At 38.6% G+C, this 16,208-nt stretch overlaps 1 pseudogene; it reads right to left on the bottom strand.

Moving 5' to 3' along the window:
* Positions 1-4,872: 4,872 nt before the first annotated feature.
* On the bottom strand, positions 4,873-6,983 carry LOC124412303 (annotated as a pseudogene).
* Positions 6,984-16,208: the final 9,225 nt, after the last annotated feature.

Genomic DNA, 16,208 nt, shown 5'->3' on the forward strand with positions numbered 1-16,208 from the left:
GCACCATTCAGTGTTTGCCCTCGTCTTTGTTCCGGGGAAGGCTCCTCGTTTCACCGTCCGTGTTCCAAATGGATTCAAGAGAACTCCATCTCGTCATTCCGGATTGAAACACCTAGTTCCGCACCGTTGACGGGCTGCTACACCTTTTCAATAATTATTATATTAAAATTAAGCGAAAAAGCTTGTATAATATCATCGCTCGCGACGCTCGCTTTTGCTTATGATTACCTGTGCTTGCATAAATGAAAATCTACGCTCTACTCGTGCCGTACATTTGTTCGACATACAGTAGAACCCCGCCGTCGGCAACTCAATCCGGCACTCTGACCTCTTCTCTTCCGGCGACCACAGAGAACTGCGTGAACGGTACTGAGACGCACCGTTGATAGGCTGAAGCTGTGATTGGGCGGAATCAAGCTCAGCCGCTGCTTTTAAGGTCATGCAGTACTCCTACCCTTACCGACAGAGCAAACTCACCCTTTGTCATCTTGTATTAAATAAACAAACGAATGAAAAGGGTTCAAATTTCGGAAATGCATCGCTATTTTGTAGCGGAATTCAGGAAAGTTACTAATGATCCGAAAACCGTCAAAAAATGTGTCGTTCCCGTTCCCAAATTTCTTGCATTTCAAGGGCCAAAAAGTCCAAAGTTGTGGTAAGTTTGTTTATTTAATACAGGAAGAAAAAGGGTGAGTTTTCTCGGTCGGTAAGAGTGGAGTACTTCATGACCTTAACACTCAACGCAAGAAGCATGGCGCCTCGTGGGACGGGGTTCTACGCTCTGCGATTTAGGAAATTAAAATCTCACCGGCGCGTGTCACTTTAAACCGACCGTCGGCTCTAACGAGGCCTCAAATTACTCTGCTCATTCTGTTTATATTATAATTTTAAGAAAGTTTCTTATCAGTTAAATCGGAACGAGATTTCCTTGCGAGAGTCAACCGTGTACGTTACGATGATTATAAAATTTCCGCTATCTGATCCCGGTCCGCGTGTATATATTTTAATAAGACCACACCCTGGGGCCAGGTTCATGTCACAGTAAGCATGCCTCGTCATGCACGCATTTTGCTTTACTCTCATGTTTAATATCCAACGACTTCGTGGCCTGGTCCCGGTGTTAACTGCCGAGATATTCAGAGAGAAAACTTTTCTCCAAGCTCACATCAGCTCCAAGCATGTGTACCATATGCATATATACAACCTGCACGCCTGAGCATATGAATGTATTCACTCATACCTCCGAAAGCATTAAAGTGAAACTGTTGATTTTTGTGACTGTAAAAATTTTATGAGAAAACTTTTACCGCTGCGGTTTTTCACTTGTCATTTTTATCATCTCACCGGGTGAATACCGAAGCATTTTATGTTTCCGAATCAGGTATACATAATCCATATTTTTACTTGTACACAATTTTTCAACGGAACTGACTTTCCAGCGGTTTTTCGCTACGGTTTGCAAATTTCAAATTAAAGTGTTTTCAGTTTCAACGACGAATCGCTCGACAAGACTAATACGTATCATGATTTCATCTCCATGGAGACTTGTCATGATTATTCAATCGTTGAAGCTTACATTTCAGGAGAGTTTGTGGGGGGCAGAAGGTGAATTTTTTTTAGGGCAAACACGTTGCGTGAGATTAAAGAACAACATTAACCTGCGCTGGGAAATCAATTCGATGTGCGAATACTCGTGTGTGTCGAGTTAGCCTCGCAATACAGAAAACTTATTTTGTATACGATTACATGTAATTTTTCAAGCGCGTATCTTAAGCATTAAATTCCAAGAGACCTCTCGTTTTGATTTATTTCAAGATCCCGTTTCAATCTTGTAGCATGCATCTTTAAGGTTCAGCTGCACCGAAAAGTCCGCAGAACTCATGAGGCGATTAATCAAACCATTGTTTTTTCTCCCTTCGCAAATTTATCGTCAGGTATAAACGCTCAAGTAGCTAATCTACGAATCTACATACCGTATCTACCTGTTTAGTAAATATTCATCATGATTTTTAGTCGCTAAAATATATGTACTGGTATATTTAATATATTACAGCTATGGACAATTTCACCGTGCAAATTTTGATTCTCCATTTACAAACGACTGTACTTTTATTTGTAACTGAAGCTCATGAATTGTGAATTTTATCTGTATAGTTGATCTGACGATTCGATGTAACCTTATATTTCAATGTTTGTTTAAAAGGGTCGTAGGCGTTTCTTTTTTTACTGAAAAATCCAGTGAGTGTAAAATTAAAATTGAAATTTCCACCATTTTAATACATTTTGAAATTATCCCGTACTTCGATTTTTTCCACACATTTCCTTCTAGAATATCGACGTCAGGATATGTTCGAAGAAACATTCATCTTTTTATAATTATATCTAATAAAATCTATAATTTCCAAGGAAAATAAAATTCTTGCAACAATAGCCAAAAAAATTAATGTGGAAATGTTTTCCATTGCAGGGGCGTTGAAATTTTTATGATGCTCAAATCGTTATTCTACTGGAGTAATTAGCCAATTGAAACAAGCTGAAAGACGAAGTTCGGTAATACTTTTGATCGGATATAAATGGACAGAGTTCGTCAATTTTTTTTTTTTAACTGATATAGTAGCTCATGAAACTCTGACCTGATGCTCAAGGAGAATCACTAAATCCCGAAGAAAATGTGCAACCAGGGGGAAACAACCCAAACTCGAATTAACACGTCAACATTTTTCAGTGAATAATTCCGATGAATTTTTCTTGATTTTCAAATACCTATTCGTTAATCGATCACGATCACGATCATTTCCAAAATCTTCGAAAGCTCTTATAGCCAATTAATAGCTATTTAATTCAAGTTCATTCAGGATAATTCATGATTATGACTATCAATTTAGAAAGTCGTCAACGAGTCGATGCAACAAATTATTAGCGAGGAAAGAAGATTCCAGTATAACAGTCATTGTGAAGCGACTTGATTGTTTTTAACAACACAATCTACACACAATTAAGTTTTTTGTGTGTTCCCAGATAAGCTGATGCTATAAAATATAATTCGCACTTATATCTGTAACCGTCTCATAAAATAAACTATGTATTGAATTCCCATGGTACTTTTTGAAAATCCCACGGTACTTTTCAGTGGTGAAAGAATTATTCAAATAGATTAGGTAGTAGTTTTTGAGATCATTGATTACGATCGGCCTAAATCTCTTTATTCATCACAGTAGATATTTACCGAGATAAACGTTTATAATAACCGAAAAATGATCAAACACTTGATTCGCAGTGTGCAATCATTCAATCATAAACGTGTCATATTATTTAGCGATTTGTTTATAGGCGTTGTGACTGAGCGTATATATTATGATCGTGACTCACTTGAAGCAATCCAGTATTCCGGGGCGTAACGAGTGCCACAGCCGAGTGAAATGTTCTATCTCTGCAGAGCGTCTGAAAATCGCAATATGTACCTACTTCCATCCTTGCAGGATGCAAGGATCAATGCAGCTTGCATCCTGCAGCTAATAATGCCGGAGAACATTTCGCGCGGACACGTTGAAGTGAACGTATGTACATATGAACACCGACCCCACGTCCGTTTCCCCTTTATCCCATTTCCCTTTACTCTTGTGCCAACATCTACCTTGTACCCTCACCACCATTCGGCTGCTTATAGGCTGCTGCAGGGTTGGCGAAATTTATGTATTCCAATAAACATCCATCTTGCATGAACCGTCTTATCCAAGCGGGCATTATTACTGGAATGGGTTTGCCTCGTGCGAATGCACGAGAATCTAGTGAACTATGGTGTTCGTTGTGGGTAAAAAGAGAAGTTTTAGATGTAGGCGAGTTGAAGGAGCGCACGGGTGTGGAGGATCGATCACGTGATATCATGTTAATACGTATTTTTACATTATATCGCCTTCACAATGAGCTCTCTTTTATACATAAGCATCGTCCCGGAGCTTGGACCCTTCTCTCATATTCAGACAGGCCATTGTCAGATACGTGAGATTTTGTATATCAGCTATAATGCTCTCTGTTATTGTGTATTTGGGAGAATTTCGGGATAGAACGAACAACCGATTTTCGCTTACCCATTTCTGTGGTCCGTTTTTCCAAACCATTTTCAATAGTGAAAATCAATCCAAGTACTTGGTCAGTTGTTTCATGGTTTGATTCATGGTTTGATTCATGTGAATAATACACATTTCACGTCCATACATACCGTGGTAATCATACTGAGGAAACATGAGATTTTTATGAATGATAAAAATCGAAAGGATAATATACCGCAATTAACTTGTAGCTATGACAAGCCACGCTAGCATAAATATACATGAAAGAATATTATGAGCAATTGATGTGGATCAGAGAATTCAAAATTTAACACGTTCAACAAGAATTCGATGCCGTATATGAAAGTCTCATGCATTGAACAAAGTTTTATTTGAATTTCCTTAAAAACCATTTACACAAGATCTTCAAAATTTTATAAAACAAAGACTGCACTAGTGTATATCAAAATCTTTTCTGCAATTTGAACATGAGTTCCAATTTCAGTTCCATAAGTGCTCAATGAATAACGACAATGAAAAAGTGCTTGATTGTTTAATTACTTTCAAGGATCTAGTTGATGAATTCTTGAATCCTTCAACCTGTACCTGATCGCAGTAGGTCGAAAACCTTTGTCTTGGTTTTATTTTTATTTTTGGTGTAATTGAGGAATGCTGTGCACCAACGAAAAACGATTGTTTAACCAATGTATATTCTAACGTTTTGATACAGATGAAGAATACATATTACTCGTGTTTAGAGCTACTGGGCAATTTAAGAACGCAGAGGGAAATTTCTGACCGGGATACAAGGAACCCTATGTCTAAGACATGTTTACGTAACCTTGGGAGGGAAGAAATCCTTTTCCACCATACTATTTGCAACTACAGGGTGATCTATCGGCTGGCAAATGTTGCTTTGAACGTAGGCTTCGATGTCAGTCATCATAACTCTAAAGTTGACTTCCGTAAAATCCATCGTTTTCAGTATGTACTTCTGAAACCTGTTTGACATCACCGTGAGCTTTTCGACTGAACAACCGTTTTCCGTAATGAATTTGACACTGGCGACATACTGCAAGGTAGTGTCATTCTGCTCCAGAACACCCTGAAATCATTCGTTATAACAAATCTCAGTTGCAGATTTGCGAAGTATATATTAAAATACACGGCCAACGCAATAGTGAAAGCAACGAGTTGACGTCCATTGGTAACGGTCATCATTTGACTAGAGAGAAAGATTTTGTGATGATTCTTATCGTGAAGAGACAGGGCATACGTACAGCATATTCCGATTTCAGCGGGTACTGTAGATTCCAACACACGACTTGCATTGGTTGAGCGAAACTAGTTACAAGGATACCGTCCTTTGAATAACCCTTTGCTGGTTATTGACTGAGTGCTGTGTAATTGGTGATGAAGTAGCTGATTTGGTTTCCACACTTAGAATTGTGTAAGTCTCTCGAAGAGACTGCCCACGCTTTCAGGTTGGATGCGCTCTTAAAAATCATATAAGGCTTTTTTAGAAATCCGTCTGGAGTTATCAAAAAGACAGAGGGTCCAACTCCCAAGGTGAAATTTTCTCCAGCAATGCTGAATTGCGAGTTCTCTTCGGACGGAAAGAGAACTTTTCGTCGAGCCGCCACGCGCTGTTCCCATCGTATATAACTACACCATAACTTTGTATATCTCCGATGTACACCTGCAAGTCGATAACCATTGAGTTTCAAAAGGATCTTGTATCATGATGCTGTTTAATTATAAGAATTGACCTACTCAGTATTCATCGCAGGCGTCCGCATACGATTCTACGAGTTGTACTTCCAGCAGCCCTTTGTAATTATTGTAAGGACTGCGCATCAGATCATCTGCCAGTTGAAATTCTTTCACCAGCTTATCATTTCGTAAGTCAAAGGCGAGAATTTTTGCCGGGCACACCCGCTCGTCTCCGATTGTCCCAGAGTCTACGATCCACAATCTGTTGCATTTGTCGATCTGTAATTGTTTAAACTCTGAACGTAAAAACTCTGAATATCTACTCAATAACGGTTTTGCGATATTATACCTATATACTTACGACTGCTCTGTTAACGCTCGTGATGCCTGAGCAGTCTCCCGATGACTTGTGCCAGCTCCAATCTGGGTAGGGAGCCAGCAACGGACCACCGTCACCGGTTTTATTGGATATTAGCGATAACGTGGCAGGATTATTGTGGAATTTCGGAGTTGTAATCAATTCTCGACCATCTGTAAAAAATGAATGAAAATCAGTACAACGCACCCACCTAAAGTTGTTTCCGGGTAAGAAAAGTCTTGTTCAAAATCAACATTGAAATCTAGAATTTACAGTATTCTCATTGAGTACCTACTTGATCATCAGCCTAACACTTACGGTGTTTAGAAATTCAACATTCTTATCGTGAATCGATAACAATGGGTATAGCTTTCTGATAAATTTGTTCAACTTCAAATTTTGATTGAAAAACATAATTTTTCATCTCACCATAAATTAGAGTCCATATGCATTGCAGTTAAAGTTTCAGCTTGATTTCTTCTAACTTACGTATACAAAGGTTTGAAAGTGTTACACGATAATGGTCAAGTACTATACGCGTACGTCAACGTCCTTCGAAATTTTTGTTAATTTCGAATAACCTTAGGTAATAACGAAGAGTTCTAAAGTTCACGATTACGAGGAAAAGTACCTGGCAGTGGCTGATGGTCGAATATCAAGATTGTTGCGTAGTTATAAAGTCCTACTCGGATGGCATCTTGTTTCTGTCTATCATTGTCCCACACGTAGTCGACGTATTTCCATTCGTGCGTAGTTTCCAGGCCGGCCGACGATAAACCAACGCACGCCAATATAATCGGCAATATCCAAATAGTTCGGCACAGAAAAGTCATGTCGAAAAACGCACGTCGAAATTCCAGGAAATATACTGCAATTCAGAAACGTGATTCTATAAATTTTCTACGCTACTTTCTATAATTCCTTATTGCAGGCGAAAAAGGTTTGATGGTCGCTTTAACGAATATGCGAAATAGTCAAATTATTACACGAGAATACAGAGAGTACAGTAAATTAGTTAAATGATCTTGTGAAAGTAATTTTGACTCAAAAATCTGCTACTCAAGCCCTTTTATATAATAATGCTATCGACAATCGATCGTCTTACCGTAGTCTCTGGACTACGATGAGTTAATCCTTTTCCATCGAGCACCTATTTATACCCCACGAAAACTATGATTTTTCTAAACCCAATCCCCACTTACATTTTTCTGTAAGTGGTTTCGATCGTGTTTGGTATAATCATGCGGCTACGCGTAACTAACGCTTGACCCTGTGAAATGTGTGGCATACTGATGAGGGCTATTGCCAGAAAAGCAATAAAATAAACGACGAAACAAGACGCGATTTGCAAGACGATAACTGTAAGTGAAAACAAACAAGAAACAGGATGAAACAACGAAAATTGAACGTTGATAAGTACAAATGAGACACGCGGCAATGAAGAATGGGAGGTGAAAAGGAGGCGAGGTCGAGTTAGTCTTGAGGAGGGAAAGAGGACAAGTATATGCGTGTTCTCGCCAAAAAATGTTCCTACATCGATAGAAATTTTTTTTAAGGCTTTTAATTGTTCCAAACGTTAACGTATTAGCATTTTAATTGGATAAAAATTTTTGTTTGGTTCAGTACCGAACGCGACAGGGGTACATCAGAGGTATTGTAGATTTATCCTTTGTTTCCACAAGTTCGACACAAGATCACGTATATGCGAATGAAAAGAATTTCTGTGGGAATAAAATATTTTCAAATAATATCAAGCAAGTCTGCTGCTTCTGTTTGTTTTTCGTTCTTTTTCAACATTGAAAAGAACTTCTAGAAAAATACTTGGACAGAACAACTTATTTGGAAATAATCAACATTTAGAAGAATTCCAAATCTATTTGAGAGATGACGATTATAACTTGTATCATCTAGGTGATGGCCATAGTCACTTATGTCTTCAATAAACTATACAAGCCACCTAGAAGTTTCCAATTGATCGATTAGGTTTAAGATTTTATAAAAATCAGTGATCTAACTAGGCGAAAGTTACTCTCATTTATCAACTACTTGAAATAAATGCTAGTTACATATAGAACTAATTAAATTACCTTTTATCAGGAAACTCATTTTTCTATATAACTTCACGTTCACTGCTGAACTGATTCCAATTCCCAGGGCCGCCAGCTACCCATTTCCACATAAGCAGACCTGCAAGTATTGCTTGAAGTAAAATTTCGCTGTTTGGGGCTTATCTTTTCCGAAAAATTGTCTGGTCAATCCCACCCCGAGAATATTCTCCTTCGATAAAATCGTGATGCTGAAGTCGTCGAAAGTTGCCGGAAGATTTTAATTGGAGAGCTTTCGCGAGTGTCACAACTGTTTTTACTCATCCCCTGCGATATCGTCAACGATTTCCCCGCCCAAACCTTCCCTTTTTTCTTTTCATCTAATTTTTTTGCTGTCCACAACGAGAGTCAGAGATTTCTTGATTTTTCATGTGTCACCACGGTCGTGAGATATAAGCCCTGTATAATGCATTACATATATGTATAAAGGTGGTCAAATTTAAATATGGTTGGAATATATCTTCGGCTCAATTGACCATTTAAAACTTGATTTTTAGCTGCTTGAATTAATGATTCAATATTAATAATTGAGAAATAATTTTCAACTGATCAGTAATTGAAGAAAATATCGTTTAGATGGTGAAAAATTGAATTTAAACTCCAGTGTGGTTACCGTTTGACGAATACCCGAATCGAATTAATATTCATTGTGCCATATTTGGTAAATTTAACAATGCGGTATACCGTAAAGAGAAATTCTTAATTTGTGTTTCAGGAATTTAATTCTTCACTACTGTAACTGTAGTAAAATTTTTTTATGAACTAATTGTAAAGTTTGCTGTGGTTTGAACATTGTTGTCATTAAACTTTTATGAATTATTTGTTACCTCGCCTTTGATACAGACTTTTCCGTAAAATACTATTAAGACAAAGTACGTTAAACTTGAAGGATAAGAAAATCTTCTTAGAATAGAAGTTTCGTCTACATCGTGATCGTGAACGAACGTTATAGCGGCTGAGTGCGCGCAAGCCATTAATGGCTCCGTTTGATCGGTCCATCGTTTTCCAAGCTCGCTTTTCGCTTTAAGATTACAGTTTCGACGTTGGGATTTACGTTAAATATTGGTACATGCACCCTCGCATGCACCTTTATTAATAGAAAGGCACTTGGTTCGTGAAAATATTTTCAATTAAATAGAATAAGTAGAAGTAGTTAAGTAAGCGAAATTTATAGATAAGCTTTAGTTTGATATTGAGGTAAAGTTCGAAATGCTTATCACGAAAACCTTGTCGCAATTTCCAACGATTGGCACAAAAAATGAACCCAGCAAACTGGTTAGATTTTTCCTTAGAATTGAAAATAAGTTTGTTCCATTATTGCTCCAGCTTTGTTCACCTAAACTTTACAGGTAGTTTGTCGTTTCCTTTTACTTTTCCCAATTCCAAAGTCTTCAACAAGAAATATTGACGATCTTCAGAAATCCAGAGACATTTGGATGCTATTTTTCTAGAAACGTAGTCAATTACTCGAGGAGACTGGGTAGCGGACTATATCACAGATAGCTAATGGGAAAAACTCGAGACCTGCAGAGCCCGGCTCGGCGAACGTCGAATTGCATTAAAAGTCGAAATCGAGTTGTCTTGGCGTCGCCCGCCTCTTCGCTGCTCGCTGAGTCCGTCTTCGCCAGTCGCGCTAAACTTACTTTCTAAACTTCCCATATCCAGTCTGACAACCAGTAATGCCCATTGAAGGACCGAACCCCAACAATGCTCAAGCTCTGCACGTAGTATGTTCCAATTTTCTATCCATATCACTCCCCCCCCCCCCCCCCGCCCCTTATTTTTCTTTTCACCTCACCACTCTCTTTCACTACGTGTCACCGTCCTACTCCAGACTCCAGAGGAGGAGTCGCAGCTACAGTTGTAAAATTAGATTTTACCTACCTCATGAAATAGAATATGAGTGAACTAATTAAAAGTCGTCTCTTTGATTCGCAAGAGACTACGATAAAGATTTGTTATCTTTCATAATTCTGATAGAAGTGGTCATAGAATAGATGTTTCCGTTACTATGAGAGTCGGGATAAAGGGATGGTAATGTAAGAGAATTTGCCATTAGAAATGTTCTTTGGATGACACGATAGGCAGATGTAAAAGCTCTCAAGTAAAGCTTCGGTGGATTGAAGTCCAGTTTTTGTTTGATTCTACCACATTCGTGAACAACCTTGATGGGAGTAAGATTTTGTTTTCGGTTTGTATCAGGGATTCCTTGGAAGAGATGTTCTGGAACTGAAACAGTCGAAGTTGGACTATTGCCTCAAATATTGATTCGCACTCGCCAAAGATAGACAGCTAGTTTGATAACAGGATCGTGAATAATGATATATTAATACTCTTGATTATACGTTATGCAATTGGAAACGACGAAGTTATTCCGTAACGCTCGGAGTAACAATACAGGACATCTACAGTAACCAATTCGTATAGTATATTCAAACTCCTGTCTACATCCTTGTCGTTGGCGCATAAGCGTGGGGTGACTAGATCTTCGATGTTCAATGTACAAGCTCGATCTAATCTCTGCTGATTGCATTCAGGTAAGACCGCAATTTGTAGACTACCGCGGTGAAATATCAATCGATAGTCAGAGCCTGGCTTTGGAATATGAATAACTTTCATCCAGTCAGCCCGAGAATTCAATAGCAGGTAGATGATATCCCATAGCGTCGTGGTGTGCACGTCCAATGCTGTATTGATACTGTGAATCCTTCTTGAAACGGAGCCCCGGGAAATCTCGTGTACCTACACGTCGAGTTATCGAAACTTGGAAGACTAACTGAGTATGAAGACATGACGAACGCATGTCTCTCGAAATAATTTAAAATATTCTGTGAATACTACGTAATTGGGCTTCAGCGTTCATTGGCACTGGAATATGAAATTAACCGTGTGAATATTGATCAGTTTTTCATCCGGCTGAGACAACAGACTTGGATAAAACCGAGGCTTCACATTTGGAGATTTTTCTCTCAGTATTTTGAGTACGAACTACCTTTTAAGCCTTACCGGAACCCGAAAGTTCTATTTGTTTATACGAGAAGTATTTCTTGACGATCTGGTTTATATGTACAAGTAATTCTTCAATATTTGCATACATTTTGTTAAATAAAATAGTTGATGGGACGCAATTAATGTGCTGTCGAAGGTCAAACCTTATCAAAGTTTAAGGCCGTGAGGGGAACTCTAGCTTAGGAATTTTGGCTCCCACCACTAAAATTTTTAGCTGTCTCGCAAAGTCTACTCTTACTGTTTCAGTTACGTTAAAGTTCGTAGAAACCTATCGTAAGTTACATAATCGCGATGCAAATGTGCTGCATACTTGAATTCACTCGTCCAATATAAATTTTGTGGCTGTTGGTATACACATAGAATATTTGGTGACATACAAACGTGCACCCCATGTCGACGATATAGTCACAACGGGAAAACGGACGCTGACAGATTTATAAGATATAATCCGCAATTCGAGTATCAATGTTTATTTATTACTAATAAAAAATTGTGTCACATGGCGTGGTCTGTATATCTGGTTGGTGACATACATCGACAATATTTGAACAAGATGAAAAATCTTTTTCTGTATATCATTTCTTGCTGAATTAGTTTAAAACTTCTCCCCCACATGATAGGTATTCGGTGTATGAGTATCTGATTATCTCTATCAATCCTATCCAACAATAGACTTGAAAAAAATGTAGTCACAAATTCTTTTTATACTTGATTTGACGTCTATAGACAAACGAACAAAAACACTATGTTTTTCTTATAAACAGTGCTGAAAACACAAAGCTGTTCACTTGGGATCAAAATTTTGAAAAAATTATTCATGAGTAGACACCATACCGCATGGGGTTTCACAAAGTTCATGTATTAGGTACCTAAGTTGAAGTTAGAAGAAGTGGTGAATGTCGAGTCTCGCTACAGAACTTGTTTAAAACAACAAAAAAACAACAACAACAACATGACACTCGTAACAGTGTTTTCTCAGAAGCTATAGCTTGTATGAAGTAAGGGAGGGAATGGTAAGTAACCATCATTATTCATCTGCAGCCACCTTAAGAGGCTCCATGAAAACATCCGCATTTGCACAGGGATTATATTTTCTATAGCCTCATTCATTCATTGGTCATTATTGTTATGCTGTTGGTGCATTCAGCCTACATGAATCTAAAGTTAGATTGCACGCCAAGCAAAAACATCGCTGCTACATGTAAAGAAAAGTGTAATGCTCCACAGTCACGAAACGAGCACTTTAATTTAGTTAATATAATAATAACAATATGTGCACATATACCAAGGTTTCTTCTCAAGCGGATAACGAGCGTCGAACGGGTGAGAATACAGATATGGTTGAGCCAATGCGCTCAAATTGGATTTGAACAGAGATGCTGTGAAAGAAAAGGCACCCAAAAACGATTGCATTGGCAAATTTTTCTAGCTATGAATTTTTCCATCTCCAACTCGGCGTGACGGTAGACAAAAGTCATTTCGCGATCCAGCGTGAAATCCTGGTGTTGAATTCTCGTGAAAATAATTTTCTAGGGGAACATACATCCAGTATTATAGCCATGTAAAGAGGATTTTACTTTCCATTCTATTTCTGTCGTCACGTTTGCCTGTCCAACTGGGGACGATTTCAGTTTCATTTGTGACAAAGCCAGAGCGCGGCTTTAAAATTAACAAACAGATTAGAAAAATACACTATTATTCTAGGAGTTCTTTTAATGGCGGATGATGACGCAGTTGTACCAACGTGTGCAGTCACAGCATTTGTTTATTCGCATGCGGGGTTTATCATACCTCTTTGAAGTGCCCAACTAAAATGTCGGAATTGATTAAGCTGCGAGGCTACGAATGGAAAAGCAAATTATTGCGCTAGTACAGGCGTGTTGGAATTTGGCTTAATTGTGCATGGGTGAGTTGAAGGCCAACATCAAACCTTCCACTACCTTTGATGATTACAAATTCGCTCTTCCACTGTTTTCTTGAACGCGATAGTACTGTGGACTCAAAAATTGGAACTACCTCGGTTTCACATCACGGTACACCTTCGTTTCCCAATAGATCTGCACGTGCAAGTGAGACCAGCAGAATATTAGCACTCTCTAATGATATATTCTGTCGAATACATTCCAAAAATGAATACCTCCCGTGTTCTCTTCACTCAGGTTCTGCTGGATCGAAAATACGGAGAAACTCACAATCCATTTCCTTTCGCATCTGCTATGAGCTGTTACAATGTTTATATTCACATAATAAGAACATGTGTAAATGTTAAGATAGTTGCGTCTTGCCTTTGTTAAACGAATTATAAATTGCAAACCAATGCAGAGTGTATAGATTGCATCAACAAAGTCAGGAGTTATACCAACGCAACGTCAAAAACAGGCGCCAGAGAATTACGTAATTGCACTGCAAACGTCAACTGCGTTTCACAAATCCGAAGGGTTCATTCATCTCAGTTACGTCTAGCACCACTTGCACTGCACATGGAGTAACATTACGTCAAGGCCAGACTGTAATACAGTATGTTCTAAAAGCGTAACATTATACGCGTACACAAGGGTTGTTTAAAGAATAGTTCCATTCAATGAGTAAGTTTTCAAACATGTCGCATATAATCATCTAGGCTCGGATCTTTTATCCTAGAGTAAATTCTGAAAACTCGTGAGTAATGTCAAATATATTTTACACTAGTATATTGACGTATTACTTGACCTGATCCTCGTTCAGAAGCAATCTTCGTCCCAATCAAAACTTCGTTCCAATTCAAACTCTGACGTTTCTATTATCCCGTGACTGCAGGAAGAAATTCCCTTAGGTAAGCTGGCGGTGGTGCTGCCACTGCTGGTTGGCTTAATGTTTCTTTTCATCTCACGCCGGAGGGTGAGTTGTAAAAAGAAAGTTATTTATATGGAAAATATGCGGGACGAAGAAGCCTATAACTTTCACGACCTCCTCCTTTTCGTTCTGGAATCTTCAGCCCTGGCCTGGCAAAGCCGCAGAGCCAGAGACTGTAAGTGCGCGGCGTAAGAGTCAAAAGTAGTATAAGGTTACTCCCACTTGGGGAACGGCCACGATGGGTGTACGTATAAATTTAGCGCATTATTTCCGCAAGGTTTAACCAATTGTAACGAAATTTGGCCGGCAAGCGGGGAGAGCGGAACTTTGCTTTACGGTCTAGAATCCATTACTGAAAACGTTTTCCGGACTTTAGATTAGCCTCGAAATACCAGCTGGCAGATTGTATCGTCGATCCCGCACATTCGGTTGGTATATTAGAAAATTAATTGCGCCATTGCGCAGTCACGCGTGTACATGATACACCGCGTTTATTCACACCTGATGTCAAATGACGAGAAATACCAACGTTGGCTCCCAATACGATTGTCCCATCTTTTATCGGAGGATGGATTGCTACACCCGTAACTTCTCTCGCGGCGAACATGTCACACCCAGGTGTATGCGGATATGATCGACCGAGTTGGAACCCCTCGGGTAAAATTATCATCATAATCTTTCACTACGAAAAAAAGCTTTCAAACAGAATCGCTAAGCAATAATCTCCGGGTGATGGATAGACCGCGTGTGCAAGGGTTAACCTCATCAATTTTAATCGTGAATAAGAATTTAATAAAGGATGTCTCGACGAGGCACTAGATAAATAACACGCGGTGTTGATGTGAAATACGAAATACCGAAATAATACATCATGATCAAATCGAAAAGGCAGGTGCACACGTATACAAAATGCTTTTGACAAACCGCGCCGGCACGTCGTCGTCATATTTGCTAATTGTAAGACTAAAATTCATTAGTAAACAGACATAACATCTGCATACAAGTTTAATTACCACTAGAGTCAAGTTTAGATTACCTCATACCGTACCAGACTTCACTGTAAACTTCGTTTGCATAGACGAGATATTTCCGACGCAACGCGACTTGCTTTCCGGCGGATCAATTAGGGTTATTAAGCACTACACGATCCCGAAAAAGCCCCCCGATTCCTATCATACTTACGCTTATGCGGAGAAATGTTTTCGAGGTGAAATTAACGACAGTGCAATATCAGGCTTGGCCTGTTAGTGAAAATAATTAATAATCATGGTTTCAAATTTATTTACGGCAGTATTATCCGAGGTATTATCGTATCCCCTCAAAAACCACTTCTGGTGCAAAAACCTTTATATATATATATCAATTCAACTAAACATAAAAACTATATCAATACACTATAAGCGCGAAATAATATCAATTTAACAAAACATAAAAGTTGTATCAATTTTTCCTCTTTCTTTTGTGCTATAAAAGTCTTTGAGACGCATAAATGAATCCAAATCTAGAAGAATTGAGAAATCTTGAAGATAAACGAATAGGCCGTAAACGCTAATTTTTTATTTTTTTTGACAAACGCTTGTAACACTATTGAAAAGCATGAAAAATTTAAACTTACAAACTTGTACATCAAAGATGCCGATTATCCTAATCGTTAATTATCAAAATGGAAGAAATAACATTAATAATTTTTGGCGGTTACTCCCGTATGTAACTAACGTGGTAGATAATTTTCTCAATTTTCATCAGGACCATAAGAACTAGATCAAAACTACAGAGAGCTTGTCCTGGAAGTTGAAACTCACCTCATAAAGAACCTGGACAACCATTACTATGGAGCGTTAGTCCTGGAAATCGAGATTCACCAGGTAGAGGACCTAGAGCGCAGGATTCAGGAGGTAGAAAACCTGGTGCTCGAAATCTGCGTAGCACGACTCTCATACGTCCTCTCCACTGCGCGTTTATTTCCGGACTGAGGAAATCTGCTAACTGATTTTCGTCGTCATAGATTATCGATCGGTGACATCGATTCAGTGATGTGAAAATTTAATTTCTAGACATCTGGACATACGGACATCCGAAATTCGGTTTGCATGATGATTCTATCATTATCGTTTCACGTACGCACATGCCTTGAAAGAGGAA

Source organism: Diprion similis, chromosome 2, assembly GCF_021155765.1.
Source record: "Diprion similis isolate iyDipSimi1 chromosome 2, iyDipSimi1.1, whole genome shotgun sequence".
Taxonomy (NCBI): Eukaryota; Metazoa; Arthropoda; class Insecta; order Hymenoptera; family Diprionidae; genus Diprion; species Diprion similis.